The sequence below is a fragment of the Metopolophium dirhodum genome, chromosome 9 (assembly GCF_019925205.1).
Source record: "Metopolophium dirhodum isolate CAU chromosome 9, ASM1992520v1, whole genome shotgun sequence".
NCBI classification, from domain to species: Eukaryota; Metazoa; Arthropoda; class Insecta; order Hemiptera; family Aphididae; genus Metopolophium; species Metopolophium dirhodum.
The window spans coordinates 23,875,287-23,888,724 of record NC_083568.1 but is presented as its reverse complement, the minus strand read 5'-3'; the positions used below and the strand labels follow the sequence as shown (position 1 = coordinate 23,888,724).

Below are 13,438 nucleotides of genomic sequence, written 5' to 3'. Positions count from 1 at the left end.
TTTAATATTATATGTGAGTATCTCCTATGCCACATATTAACACCAATATTTACAGAAATATATATATATTTTTTTTCTTATGACTGTGTTACCTCTTTTAAGAATCAGTAGGTATATTTGTTTGAATTTTTATATTTAAAAATAGTGCAAACAATTTTAAACATAATAATATAATAAAATATAGAATTTTTGGGGTATCTGAGTGTAAGATTTGAAAAACTACAGAAAGAAAATATTATAAAATATGTATATTCTTATGAATATTCGGAAATAATAAGTGATTCATTCAAAAACTATCACAAATTATCATATTATATAGTATGTTTATATTTCATAGTATATAATATGATTTAATTTTGGTTTTATAAATGTAAATATTTTTAATATATTCATGTAACAAGTGGTTTTTATTTAGTATATTTAAGTAAAACGTGTATAATATTTTTTGTCTTGGATGAATTTAAACAGAAACAATACAACTTGGTTTGAATGCATTTCAATAGTTGAATCTTGTAACACTTAGGTTTAATTTTAAAATGCACAAATTACAAATTTAATTGTTTAACATAATAATTTTTAAATTAACATTTTATAATCTGTATCAAAATATATAAGATTACATTGGAAATACTCGACTAATTTGTATTAAATTGAATTTATTCTAATTTATTCCTGAACGAGTTATTTATTATTAATTTATTCACTATAATACTATTTTCAAACAGTTTTAAATCTTTATAAAATGTAGATTTTATACTAAATTAAGAACAGTAAAATATTATATTTTGAGAATTGAATAAATTATAGAGACTGTTACTATAGTATGCTGCTATATCCTATTTTAGAAAATGCGTTCATCAAATAATAATATTAATTTCTAAATTCCCTTTCTCATGGAGGACCGCCCATTATTATGGACGGATTAGAATTAGGGCTTTTGTAAAGTTACATTACACACATGGTCCAAGCAAATCACATTAGAATTTAGCTTCCAATAATATTTCTATCAGATTTAATCCATTTGGACGGCTCTGCCCATTGCTCATACATCACAATTCGGGGGTTCTATCTGTATAACCAGGTGGGCTATGTTTCAACAATAGGATTATTGTATTCCTAAAAGGAGAATATCAAGTGTTTCGATATAATTCTGAACATAAGTTACAAATAAGTAATATAAATGTATAAATGTATTTATTTTATAATACTTATTTTGTGTAAGATATAATTATATAAATGTCATTACTTTTAAAAAATAGTAATTCAATTTGTATTTAAATTTTAAATTAATTTCATTGTTAACCAAATAATTTTCTATAGCATAGATTATTCCAATATTTTTATCTAAATATTAAGCTTGATACAGATGCTACTTTTGAGATGCTATTCTTGGAATTTTCCAGTACCTGGTTTCCTTGAATTTTTTTAAGGACTGGGTTTAAGTAAGACATAATTTATTAAATTATATAGATATAATATTCGGGCATTTTTTTAGCCATATTGATTTATTTTAAAATAATGTTTGACCACATTAGATTATTTAAAAAAAATTTATACTCGGTTGTCGTTTATTTCAAATAATAATAATTACTAATTTAAATTTAGATACTTTCAGTCAACTGTATAGAGTGTTTTATAATGATAATATGAAAAATCAGACTTGAACTTCCCAAGAATCGTTATGCACATATTAATTTTATAAGCGTTTAATGTCTTTATACTTATTGTACAATCTTGAAAATTTGTCATTTAAAATAAATAAATGAATATGCATTTAAAATATACAGAGATAATATATTATTATGGTACACCATACATTTTATGGTCTGAACGGGGATTAAATGTTTGCAAGAGATTATTAGTCTTTCAGTTATTTACTTTAACTTAAAAACATGGTGTTTCTCATAAGCTTGGCAGATGTGTTTAGAATGCAAAATTATTACTGATGAAATAATTTTATAATTATTTATGTCTTAGCGTAATGGCAAAGTATTTTCTGAACTGGTTCAAAAAATATAGAAACTATGTCGACCACAATTTTATCTTGTTCACTGTTAATATTATAATACAAACTTAATATTGGATGTCTACAAAATTTCGAATGTTAACAATTAAAAAATAATAATAAACATAATTACTATCAAATGTCTTATAAGTTTAAGTTTTTAATAGTTTTATCTATTTTCAGTGCCATATCCATATTTGTGTGTATGTGTGTGTGTTGTGTGTGGGATTGAAATTTAATTTTTGACAAATTTTATTTAAAAATGATTTATTAATGAAGATTTTTTCAATATTTAAACATTTTTAAATAACATTTATCAAAACCCTGCCCCCTCCCAACCCTAAGATATACTACTGTCTATTTCAGTTATTTTGAAACCAAATCATTCAATATAATAACGTTTACACAAAACATTTCAAGTAATGGACTTGGATTCTGTTTTTTTTATTTATTTGCAACCTCGAAAAAAACGAATTTTTAATGCATATTATGATATAATTACTTTATAAATTACTCAAGTTAGTCTTAATATACCTCATAATTTATTGTTATATTATTAAAAATGATGACGTGTTAGACCAAATATTGAAAGTTAAGAAAATAATTACCAGTTCTTACAAGGCCAGTCGTAGGTTTTAAACATGTAGTATCAATAGTGAAAGATTATTGCTCGCTCTACAATTCTTATTATAGTTTTTAATATTATGTAATTTAATTACCTATTATTATAGTATTATTATTTTTAAAGTTTACTATGATTTTTCACTGATTCAGTTTTTATATTAACCATCAAATGTTTTGTTGGATTAATTTAGTTTGTATGCTAAGTGATGAGTTGAGATCGACAAAATCAGTTAGTATATTTTTAAAAAATGTTATGTGCATCAGTGAGTATTTTCAATTAAATAAAAGGTGTCTTACCGTTTAACCCAAAATGGTGTACTGCAAATAATCTATGATTCTTTTGCCCTCGTTTCAGAATGTTTTATCATCTACCCTCTTAATTATATTTTACTAGGTATACAAGAAAATTAATATAACTTAACACAACGGCCACGCATTATATATTTGTCTTCAACTCGGTGACACTATTTCTAGTCGACGAACATAATAGGCCCATGCAAATTGAACTTTCATGTGTTCTCGATTAACAAACCGAGCTGTCAAATAATACATTTTTTTTTTAAAACACGAATTCCGTTTATACAATTTAGCCTTTAAACAGTATAACATTGCAACGTATAATTTAGTCTATTACTTTTTAGTTCAGTTTCAATCTCCTTGCGTGATATATAGACTATAAGTCAAAACCACAATTTCATCAGGCATCCTGGTGAATTGTAAGTCCTTGAATTTGAAAACAGACTAGAAACTTTAGACAAGTGAAGTTTAGTTTGTTGTTATGTGACTAAAACATTTCATATTATAATCATGGGTTGTTATGATCTGAAAATTATGAGATGTAACTTTAATTATTTAATATATTAGTTATAATAATGCATCTATGTAATTTTTTATTGCATTTTGTCAATCATATCAATATTATTTAGTTTGTTTTATACAATGGTTAAATAGTTATTAAAAAATACATATACACTATTATTCCTAGAAGAACTTTTCGGATACGTAACTCAAAATTCAAGAGGAAACAAGTTTTGAATTATTGCATAGAAATTTGTTAAACTTATCGAGTTTCTATTAATTTTGCCAAAAATGTTGGTTGAATACATTTGAAGTGAAAATGTTTTAATGGGAAAAATATTTTATTATCAAATGCTATCTTATAACCTATTACGTTTTTAATTTCCTATTTTGTCGATGATTACAAAATATTATCAACATTTTATAGTTATTATTTAAAATAGTAGTAATTGGTAACATTCCTCGCTCATAAGAGTCATTAAGAAGTTTAAAAATAATATGTGGAAACTCTTAATGAGTAAATAACGTTGTACATTTTATTTAGAACAAAGAGGATAATCATCGTATTTTAGAAGAGAATATGTGTACGATTAACTCAAACTGAAAATTCACATTTCTCGTTCAAGAGGGGAACATTATATGACTACCATCTGCTGAATAATGTATAAGAGGCATACTCGTCGCATGGTATGAACGAAGATAGTAATTTATTGATAAAAATACTCCGTTTATAGTAAGCACCAAAGACCAAAACTAATTTAGAATTATTGCATTTTTTTTTTTGAAACAAAAAGACAATAATTAAATATTAATAATGCAATTATAATTTGAATGGTTGTGATTTCAATATAAAATACCAATTTGAACAAATCAGTATAATTATACACACTAAACAATGAAAAGAAATAATAATTATTGTAATTGTATTACATATAGTTTAATTTAAACAATAGTTATGCTTGATAAAAAAAAATAATATATATAACAAAAGATTTATACAATGAGTCTGTATGAAACTAAACAAGAATATTTTATGATAGTTATTACAATATCTATGAAATATACGAGGGACGTCCAGAAAGTAAGATTACAAAGGCCTTGTAGGACGAATAGAATTTCGTTTTTCAAAGTTGTCCCCACTGATAGGAAAAGGGATTCCTAAGGGTCAAAACAAATCATCAAACGCCTCAGTTCGTTACGAAATTTCGTCATAGCAGCCTACCACGTCTAACAATTAATTCTCCGATCGCTCCACCTACCATAGGTGTGAGATACGCTCTGTTATTCTTGAATGTTATGAAAATGACTTTTCTTGACTTAATTGTGACTGGTGACAAAACGTGGGTGTTTCACTATACTCCTGAGTCAAAAAGGCAGTCCTTACAGTGGCACCATACCCATTCACCAACAACCAAAAAATTCAAAGTCCATTTTCAGAGAGGAAGATCATGGAATCTGTCTTTTGGGACCGGAAAGGAATATTATTGGTCGATTTTATGCCTAAAGGAACCACAATAAATACTGTGAGACATTCAAGAAGTTGAAAAAAAAATCAAAGACAAAAGGTGATGAATGCTGACTCGTGGTGTGAGACTCCTTCGTGACAACACTAGACCTCATACCGCCCGTCTCACGCAGGACCTGCTTGTTTCATTTGGGCGGGATATTGTGACCACCCTACTCCCCGGACCTGAAACCATCGAATTATCATCTTTTCAATAAACTGAAGGAGTTTTTGGGAGAACAACAATTTTCAAATGACGAGGAGGTTCAGGATATTGTCGAAAAATGGCTTCCAAGTAGTGGAGCGGACGGTATACGACGAGAGTATATAAAAACTGGTCCTAGACTTCAAAAATGTATTGACCTCAATCGAGATTATATAGAGAAATAATGACGTCATAATTTATTATGGGATAACTAATAATTTCCATTTTTATGACAAACACGTAGTTTAATTTAAAATTTATAAAAATAGAATAATTATTATAATATCAAAGGTTATATAAAACCAGACGGTGAACTTCCTATTCAAACAATGTAATTCTCAAAAAATGTAAACAAAAATAAAACCTACCTCAAAACGGACTCAAATCAGGACCACCACTAATACGGAAAGAAAGTTTTCATGAAAAATTATTGACTACGTATCACTGATATTTAGCACACTCGCTAAATTCCTGAACGTTGTCATATTATTTGATACGATAATTATAGTAATAATGTGATCCTACTGCACTGATGTAGGTTCAAGTTATCAGTAAATGTAGAAGTGCAGCATCTCGTTTTATATAATCTTTGATTATAATATATTGCCTCTACTGGATTGTGATTTAAATTTTTAAATCAAACTTCTATATACCTACTAACTTCGAACCGCTTTTTTGATATTGTGGTTTTTGTGAAAATGATTAATTTTCATAACTCACTGTTCTTCAATATACAGCTGGCTTCATACTTTATTATAAATAATAATCAACGTGATTACTGATTACAGACTACTGTTCCAATAGGTGTTCGTATTATTATACGTCTGGAATGCAGACAATAGCAAAGTGTAGAGCATTATCTAATACCTGTCGACAAACATTTCCTTATTGTTTTCGTATAATCCCGAGAAACTCAAGCAGACACGTTAGGTTGTTTATTGTTACAGTTCAGTGGTATACTCGTGATGTGAATACATGACCTGTCATCAAATGAAATAATGCACCCTTCTAATAGTTGATATTGTTTTGTCTCGTGCCGATACCTGGTATTATATTATTATAATGAACATTAGGCATTAAGTGGAAAACTACAATTATATACAGGTACACTTCATCCCCATATATTATTCATAATACCTATATGCATGACATTGCCAAAAGTAAATGTAAAACGGTAAAGTGTAATATTTATATTATGAACATAGTAGGAATAATTAAATATGTTGAATTAATCCTATACGTATTACCTACTTAAAAACTCAAGGCTTGAAACCAATTGAAAAAATGTCTGTTTTGTTTTCGATTTCGTATACCTACCAGTTTTTAATTTTTACCATTTTGGTTTCAATTTTTCAATAACAGTATTAGGAAATTTCGGTTTTGGTTTCGATTTTGTATAGTGGTTTCCAATTTCTTTCGGTTTCGTTTTAAAATTATAATACTGGTTTCCAATCTTTTTCGGTTTCGTTTTAGATTTGGTTTTTGATTTCAGTTTTTAAACGGTTTATACTGATTACTAAAATTGAAATCAATTGAAACCGATTTCAAGCCCTGTTTAAAATGTTTGCGAACCCACGCGCTGAATTTATTTCGTCAAAATCATTTAAATTAGCAAATTAATTTGTAGTGAAATCTGCATGCAATGTTTCAATTTGAAGACCTTCTTCAGCTTGACAGTTATAATACAAAATGAATGATATAGTTACTGAGATTTAAAAAAAAATTAAAATAATAATTTTTAAGAGCGTCACAAAATTGTATATTTAAACTAAAATAACAATTATTTTCACTAAACGATTCATATTGTTAAAAAAAAAATCAACAAAATATTAAGAATATCAATTTGCAATATTCCACTATTATTTATTTAAAAAATATTTAACTAGATTCAACTAGATGAATTTCTAATTGAGAGATAATTTACACTATGAAAAAAGTTGGTAACTCCGCCAGCTCACGTTCAGTCTTTACTCATTCGAGACCACTGCACCGATGTCCAGGTGAAAACCCTTTCTATAGTAAAATCCTTTAGTCTCACAGCGCTGTCTGATTATTGTTTAATGTTTCCATCATAATATATATTATTGATTGCTATTTGATACAAATAATTCAAATATATTATTATATCACCACGCAGAATATTTTAACAAATTGAAGTTGGATTGTATTGTAACAACGACGACCTTTTGATATTTTGATGATATTTATTACATTCAGTTATTTTTAAAAGCCATTTCACATTTAATTACATTTTAATGATAGAATGTATGCCAATCATTACAAAATCATAAGAGATTTATATTTTTTTATTAAAGTTGTTCTTTATTTTCAAAAAATGAATATATTATTTTCAGGTACCTACTTATTTATTGGAATATTTAATTTCAATTCGTTGACTCTTATTAGAACCTTTCAATATATTTAATCGCAAAAAAATTGCAATTTCCTACCTTTGTACATTACCTCGATGGAATAACGCATAATAATTACTTTTTATAAAAGTACTTATACAAAAAGGCTAAATTATACAGAATTACAGCGTGATTCACCGAGCATGTTACCCCTTTTATTATTTAATGATGAATTTATTCAGTCTCTGATTGCTGGAAATGTATTTATTTTTTTTTTTAATGACAACTATCTTTTTTCTCAGTAAATTGTAAATTAGATATCAATTTTTTTTTTATCTAAACTATCTAAATCAAAATGCAAATGAGTTATAAATAAATAACATTTTTCCGAATTTTCTTTTTTGAACAATGACACTATTGTTTACCGATAGTAATATTATAATTTTTAATTCGTAGATTTTAATAAATGTCTTGGAGCAACCAAATAAAAATTCAGACGGGGGACGGAGTGGCCGAGCGGACTAAGGCGTCGGTTGCGACGCGCACCGGTGCTGGTTCGATACCTCGGTCGCGGGTGGCATTTTTCTTCGGGCAAGTCACGGTGTCCGGAGCACAAGTGCCGCCATCCCCCACCCGGGCATGGTAAGTACCTACGGGTGCCCACTTGAAAAATCTGCCAAAAACAATACACACGCGTTTACACCTTACAGTACCCTACCCCACAGCTTAAAAAAAACCACCCAATGGCCTAAGTTGCCGCGGGTTAACTTATAAAAAAAAAAAAAATTCAGACAAATAATTTTTGAATTTTAAGTCCTAAGACGAAACAATAATAGTACTTAAAAATAGAGCTTTATACCTTCATATATAAAAAAACATTTACGTTTCGATTAGGCATATAGATTTGGAAACCACAAAACAAATTGGAACCAAATTGTGTGTTTATTAATTATTTGTTATAACTTCGTTTGTCAAGCAATATTTCAATCTATATAGGGTGCTGGGTGGATCACATATGAATTTCGTTTTAGCTCACGAAAATTGAAATTTTGTGTTTATAAAATAAAGGCTTGCCATAGGTTGCAAAAATGAAAATTTTCAAAAAAATCGTCCGTATGATTATTGCTTATGGTTTCGAAAACTACTTGACTGATTTCTATGAACATTTCAGAGATACTTATCACCGAAGTTTATTGAATAGTTTGAACCACGTTAGATGACCACCTCGGTCAAATTACCTCACAAAGCAAGGTACACTGATCACCTATGATCAGCTGATGTACACTAAAATAGAAATAGAATAATATAGCGCTGTATCTTATATGTATTCTTTTGTTTCCGGGCACCGAGTGGAGTCGACCAGTATAGCTAGTTATATATAAAATAAATGTAATATTTAGTCATTAGTACCTACTCGGTAAAATCGGATATATTTTTTTAGAAATAACAATAATAATCAAATTATGATATTATAAACATTTATCATGAACTGTTTTCTTTAGTCCTTAAATATTAATGATTCAAAAACTACAATTTAAAAGTATATAATCGAGATTTTTAAACGAAAGAAATCATCTTCATAGGAATTCACAGTAAAAAAAAATAATTGTTTATCATCACAAGACACCTTTTGAGTTGCATAAAAATATCTAAGTTTTAAAATATAATAATATGGACTTTGAGATAAAAAATTCAAAAATCCCAATTTGTATAAATCCCTTATAAAGGAAAAATTGAGGTGAGCATACTTGGTGAATCACTATGTATAATATAATATATTGTACATTTATTATATAGCCATTATTGAAGAATAAGATGTGTATCGTACAACTAAAACGATTTAATAATTCGTTTAGCGTTAGGTATTGTGTTTATGATAATGCCTATTTTTTTCGAAAGTAAAACAAAAAGTTGCTGCTTTTTTTCGACTTTGGGACTCATTGTAATTTTAAATGTTGTAAACTGTGTTTTATGTATTTGAACATTGTCAAATGTGTAAACAATATTTTCATTAAAAAGTAAGTAATACTTGTTCTCGGAAGTTGTTATATTAAGAGGGCAGTGCATAACATATTTTTATATATTTTTTTTTCATGTCTTATTCTAATCTTACCTTATCTTTTTTAATACACCACATTTATTCCGGACGAAAACATTTTATAGAGCTGGCGGCAAGATAATAACAACTATTCAAGTGTCACGATATTTCTTCGTTAAACCAACAACAAAAAAAATTATACAAAAACGTTCAAGCATTTTATTCTAAACGTACCTATCTTAACTGCGATGTTACAAGGTAGGACATCCATCAAGCGGGACTCGAGTTGAATGAATAAAAATCCAAAAGAAAATATATATTTACATACAAATAATAAACATTACAATAATACTATTCTTTGGAAATAAAGGAATAAGTCCGACGTCTATTCAGGAATTGTATTTTGCTTTTTAGGTGAATCGGCATTTGCAAGGATCGATGATTAGGTCCACTGAATCAATACTGGAATTTAGATTTATTCCAATGGAACTCTGTTTTTAAGACATTCGTAGATATTTTTAATTATGGAGCAAAGTGTTGATTACATTTCCATCGAATATTATTATGTCAACTAAATACTATAATACAACAGTTAAAACGTTAGTCATATAAACCAGTTCACAGTCAATTTATCTTTGAGTAAAAATAATATTTATAATTGTTGCAGGGTTAATTAATTGAAATTAACATGAGTTCCGGCATCGCAGTATTTTATTATGCGCAGTGTTTATTTTTCAACAAAACCGGATGAGATAAAGTAAATTAAACAAGGGATTTTTAACATTATCATTAATTAAATAATTATATACGAGGTGAAGTTATAAAAAAAAATATGTAAATATATACAATCGAAAATCAGTTTAATAATTTTGCTCGAAAACCCGAATAAGGCTTTTATTTTTTTATTTATTTAAAACTTTTCACGTGAGGGTCGTTTTCAAATAAAAGGTTTCGTTTCCGTCTATGATACCATAAAACATGTCAATGAAGTAGTAAATCACAAAATCCAATCGTTTATAAGTTGATTTATTTTCGTTGGACATTTTTACAACAAAGGGTTTTTTTAATACTTTTTATTTTTTCGTTTTTAACGAATATTATCAATCAGTTACTTCGGAACTATTTGAATGCACTCTCCACACAAATCACAATAATTTCTCCTAATATTCTCTTCACTTATATTTATATTCACTGGTTTAATTGCCACGTTGGTTGTCTACTGCAGGTGATACTATAAGTTGCCATTGAACTGTTGTATTGAAATACTTGAAATTAATAATAAAACGATTATACTGTACCTACATAATATTAACTAGTAGATACATATTATATGTATGTATGCGAATGTAAAATAAATAAATTTACAGAAAAAAACAAATTGGACAAATGACGTTAATGTTATTCGGTGAGATGTAGTACCTACGATAATAGTGATAAATAAAGTTTTTTAACGGTTTTTAATATTAGTGACTTGCGCACATTAAATACTTTACGATCTGTAATAATGTTTTACGATGAACATGTAATGACTCATTACATGAATTAAAATCTTATCTTTGTACGTTTGAAAAGAACCAGGATTAGTTTTATTACACTTCTAAAATAATACCCACAGGATAGTAGGTATATGACGTATAGTATGTTATCGTTCTATCATAAGCATACTTCGCATGATGCACGTTAAAATAATAACGAAAAACTGCTGAATTTAAAGCGTTTCTATAGTTTTTCAAAATAAATATTAGCACAATAGCAAAATAAATATTCTCGATCGACAAACATTTTTTTTCCTGTACACTTATAAAGTTTGTAGGTATGGAATTATAAGTGTCAAAAGATTTAAGTGTATTTAATATTGATTTGTTATTGGTCCTTCACAAACTTCATATTTTTATAAATTCGTTTTGTGTGACTTATTATTGTGTTCGTGTAATACAAAAAAAAAATGTTAAAGTGGTATTTTTTTATTTTTATTTTTTTTATAAATATATTTTTCCAATAACTAAAATATATTAAATAACACTTGGTGAAAAAATAATACCTTCTGCATATTTTAAAATTATTAATTAAAAAAAATTTAAAACATGTTTTGAAGATTTTATTTTCAAGATATTTCTATATATTTTGTTTTATCTCAACAATCTTCAAAACAGAACAGTTTATTATCATGGTGATTATATTATGTACAATCCTTTTATTCTTTTTTTATAACAATAGGATGTTCTCAATTATTATGGACTGTACGACACGCAAGGGTTTTTGTCGTTTACTCCCTCTTTTGCTAATAATTAAACGGAATTTTGTATTTAATCACTTTCCGTTCACATGAACTCTGCTGACGAAGGTTTTGTGGTTAAGATTATTCACAAAATATTTATATAACATGATGTATATCATACCCATGTAAAGCACGTGTTATGTTTTGATTAATTTACTTAAAACCCTTTTGAAAGAATGTTTGGTTACGTGAAAAAGCTACACTCGGTTCTATTTGACATTTTATCTGATATTATAAATACGATTTGTAAAGTCTTAAAAATCACGTTTTTAGTTAAACAAAATCATTCAGTAAAATATTAAGATTCGTATTTTTGTTGACCTGGGTAAATAAAAATGTTACATCATGTATTTATTCTCAAATAACTCATGTGTTTTTTTTTATGTATTTAAAACATTATTAAACCAATGTAAAGTATAAATATAAATATTATTATTAGATACAGAAATACTTAAATAAATTTTTCTACATTGCTTTATTATTGTCATATTAATTTGTGTTAAGTATAATAAGTTGGTTACATTTTTCTTTAAAATAAATAGTGCATGAGTTAGATGGATTCAATGTATTATAAATGTGGATAATATAAAATGTTCTAGTAAAAAACTTTTAGGGAGTTTAGGATAATTAGTTGATAATTTAAATTTGTCAATGATCTATAGTAATGCTATTCTTGAAAACATCAAAATTATTTCATTTTATAAGACTATAATACTTCAAATGTTTTTCCACTAGTCCAGCTTAACATCTATTTTAGTTGTATTGCATAGGTAAATTTTAAATTAAAAATATACGTAATATTCTACTGAGTATAATATATTGAATAACTGTGTTTATTATTGCTATTTTGTTTATTTTTTTAATTCTATGCTTATTCAATTCCGATGGTGCAAAGAACCAACACAATAAAATCATTAAGTATGATATTTCCTGTACAAAATATATATTATCTTCGCACTAAATACAAATAAATATAGCAGATTATTTAACTACTACTTAACTGCTTTGGATTTTTATTAATACTTTTATGCATAGAAACAGTAACTATATATAGTCGCCGAAGTCTACGAATGATACTTTGAAACATGTTTTTATTCTTTTTTATATGGTTATTATAATTTATTTACTGTATATCAATCTATTTACGTGAATCGAGTGAATAGTTATGTGAGCACTATAATATGGATGAAAAAGTAAATACAACCATATATAACAATAAAAATAGAGAAATAAGGTAACAAGAATGTTTAAAATAAAAGTTATTTTAAATTATAACTCTAAATAATGTAAAACAAAATATTATGTTATTTGGATGAAATAACCAAAAAAGAACAACCTCATAATTAACCAAATAATTTAATTACACGCACTTATGATAAAATTCAGATTTATAATTAAACTTATGCTGGTCTTATAAAGTATTGTATTTACCATGTTCATATTTTATTTGGTAAAAAATGTCTAATAAGGCAAAAAAAAAAATTTTTATTTTTATTAAGAAACTTGACCAATAAATTAACTGGCCAAAACATTGAATTGTTTTCAAATAGATTGTACATTCTTATAATATATTTGCAAAACTGCAGGGTTCTTTTTTGTTTTTGTTTTTTTAGTCTTTCGAGTAACAAAATGGTA

The 13,438-nt window shown here is 26.9% G+C and overlaps 1 protein-coding gene across 5 annotated transcripts in view; it reads left to right on the top strand.

Annotated features, from left to right (window-relative positions):
- LOC132951602 (acid sphingomyelinase-like phosphodiesterase 3a) overlaps positions 1-13,438 on the top strand; it is a 221,146-nt gene that overhangs the window by 77,335 nt on the left and 130,373 nt on the right. The gene's annotated exons all lie outside the window — the stretch shown is intronic.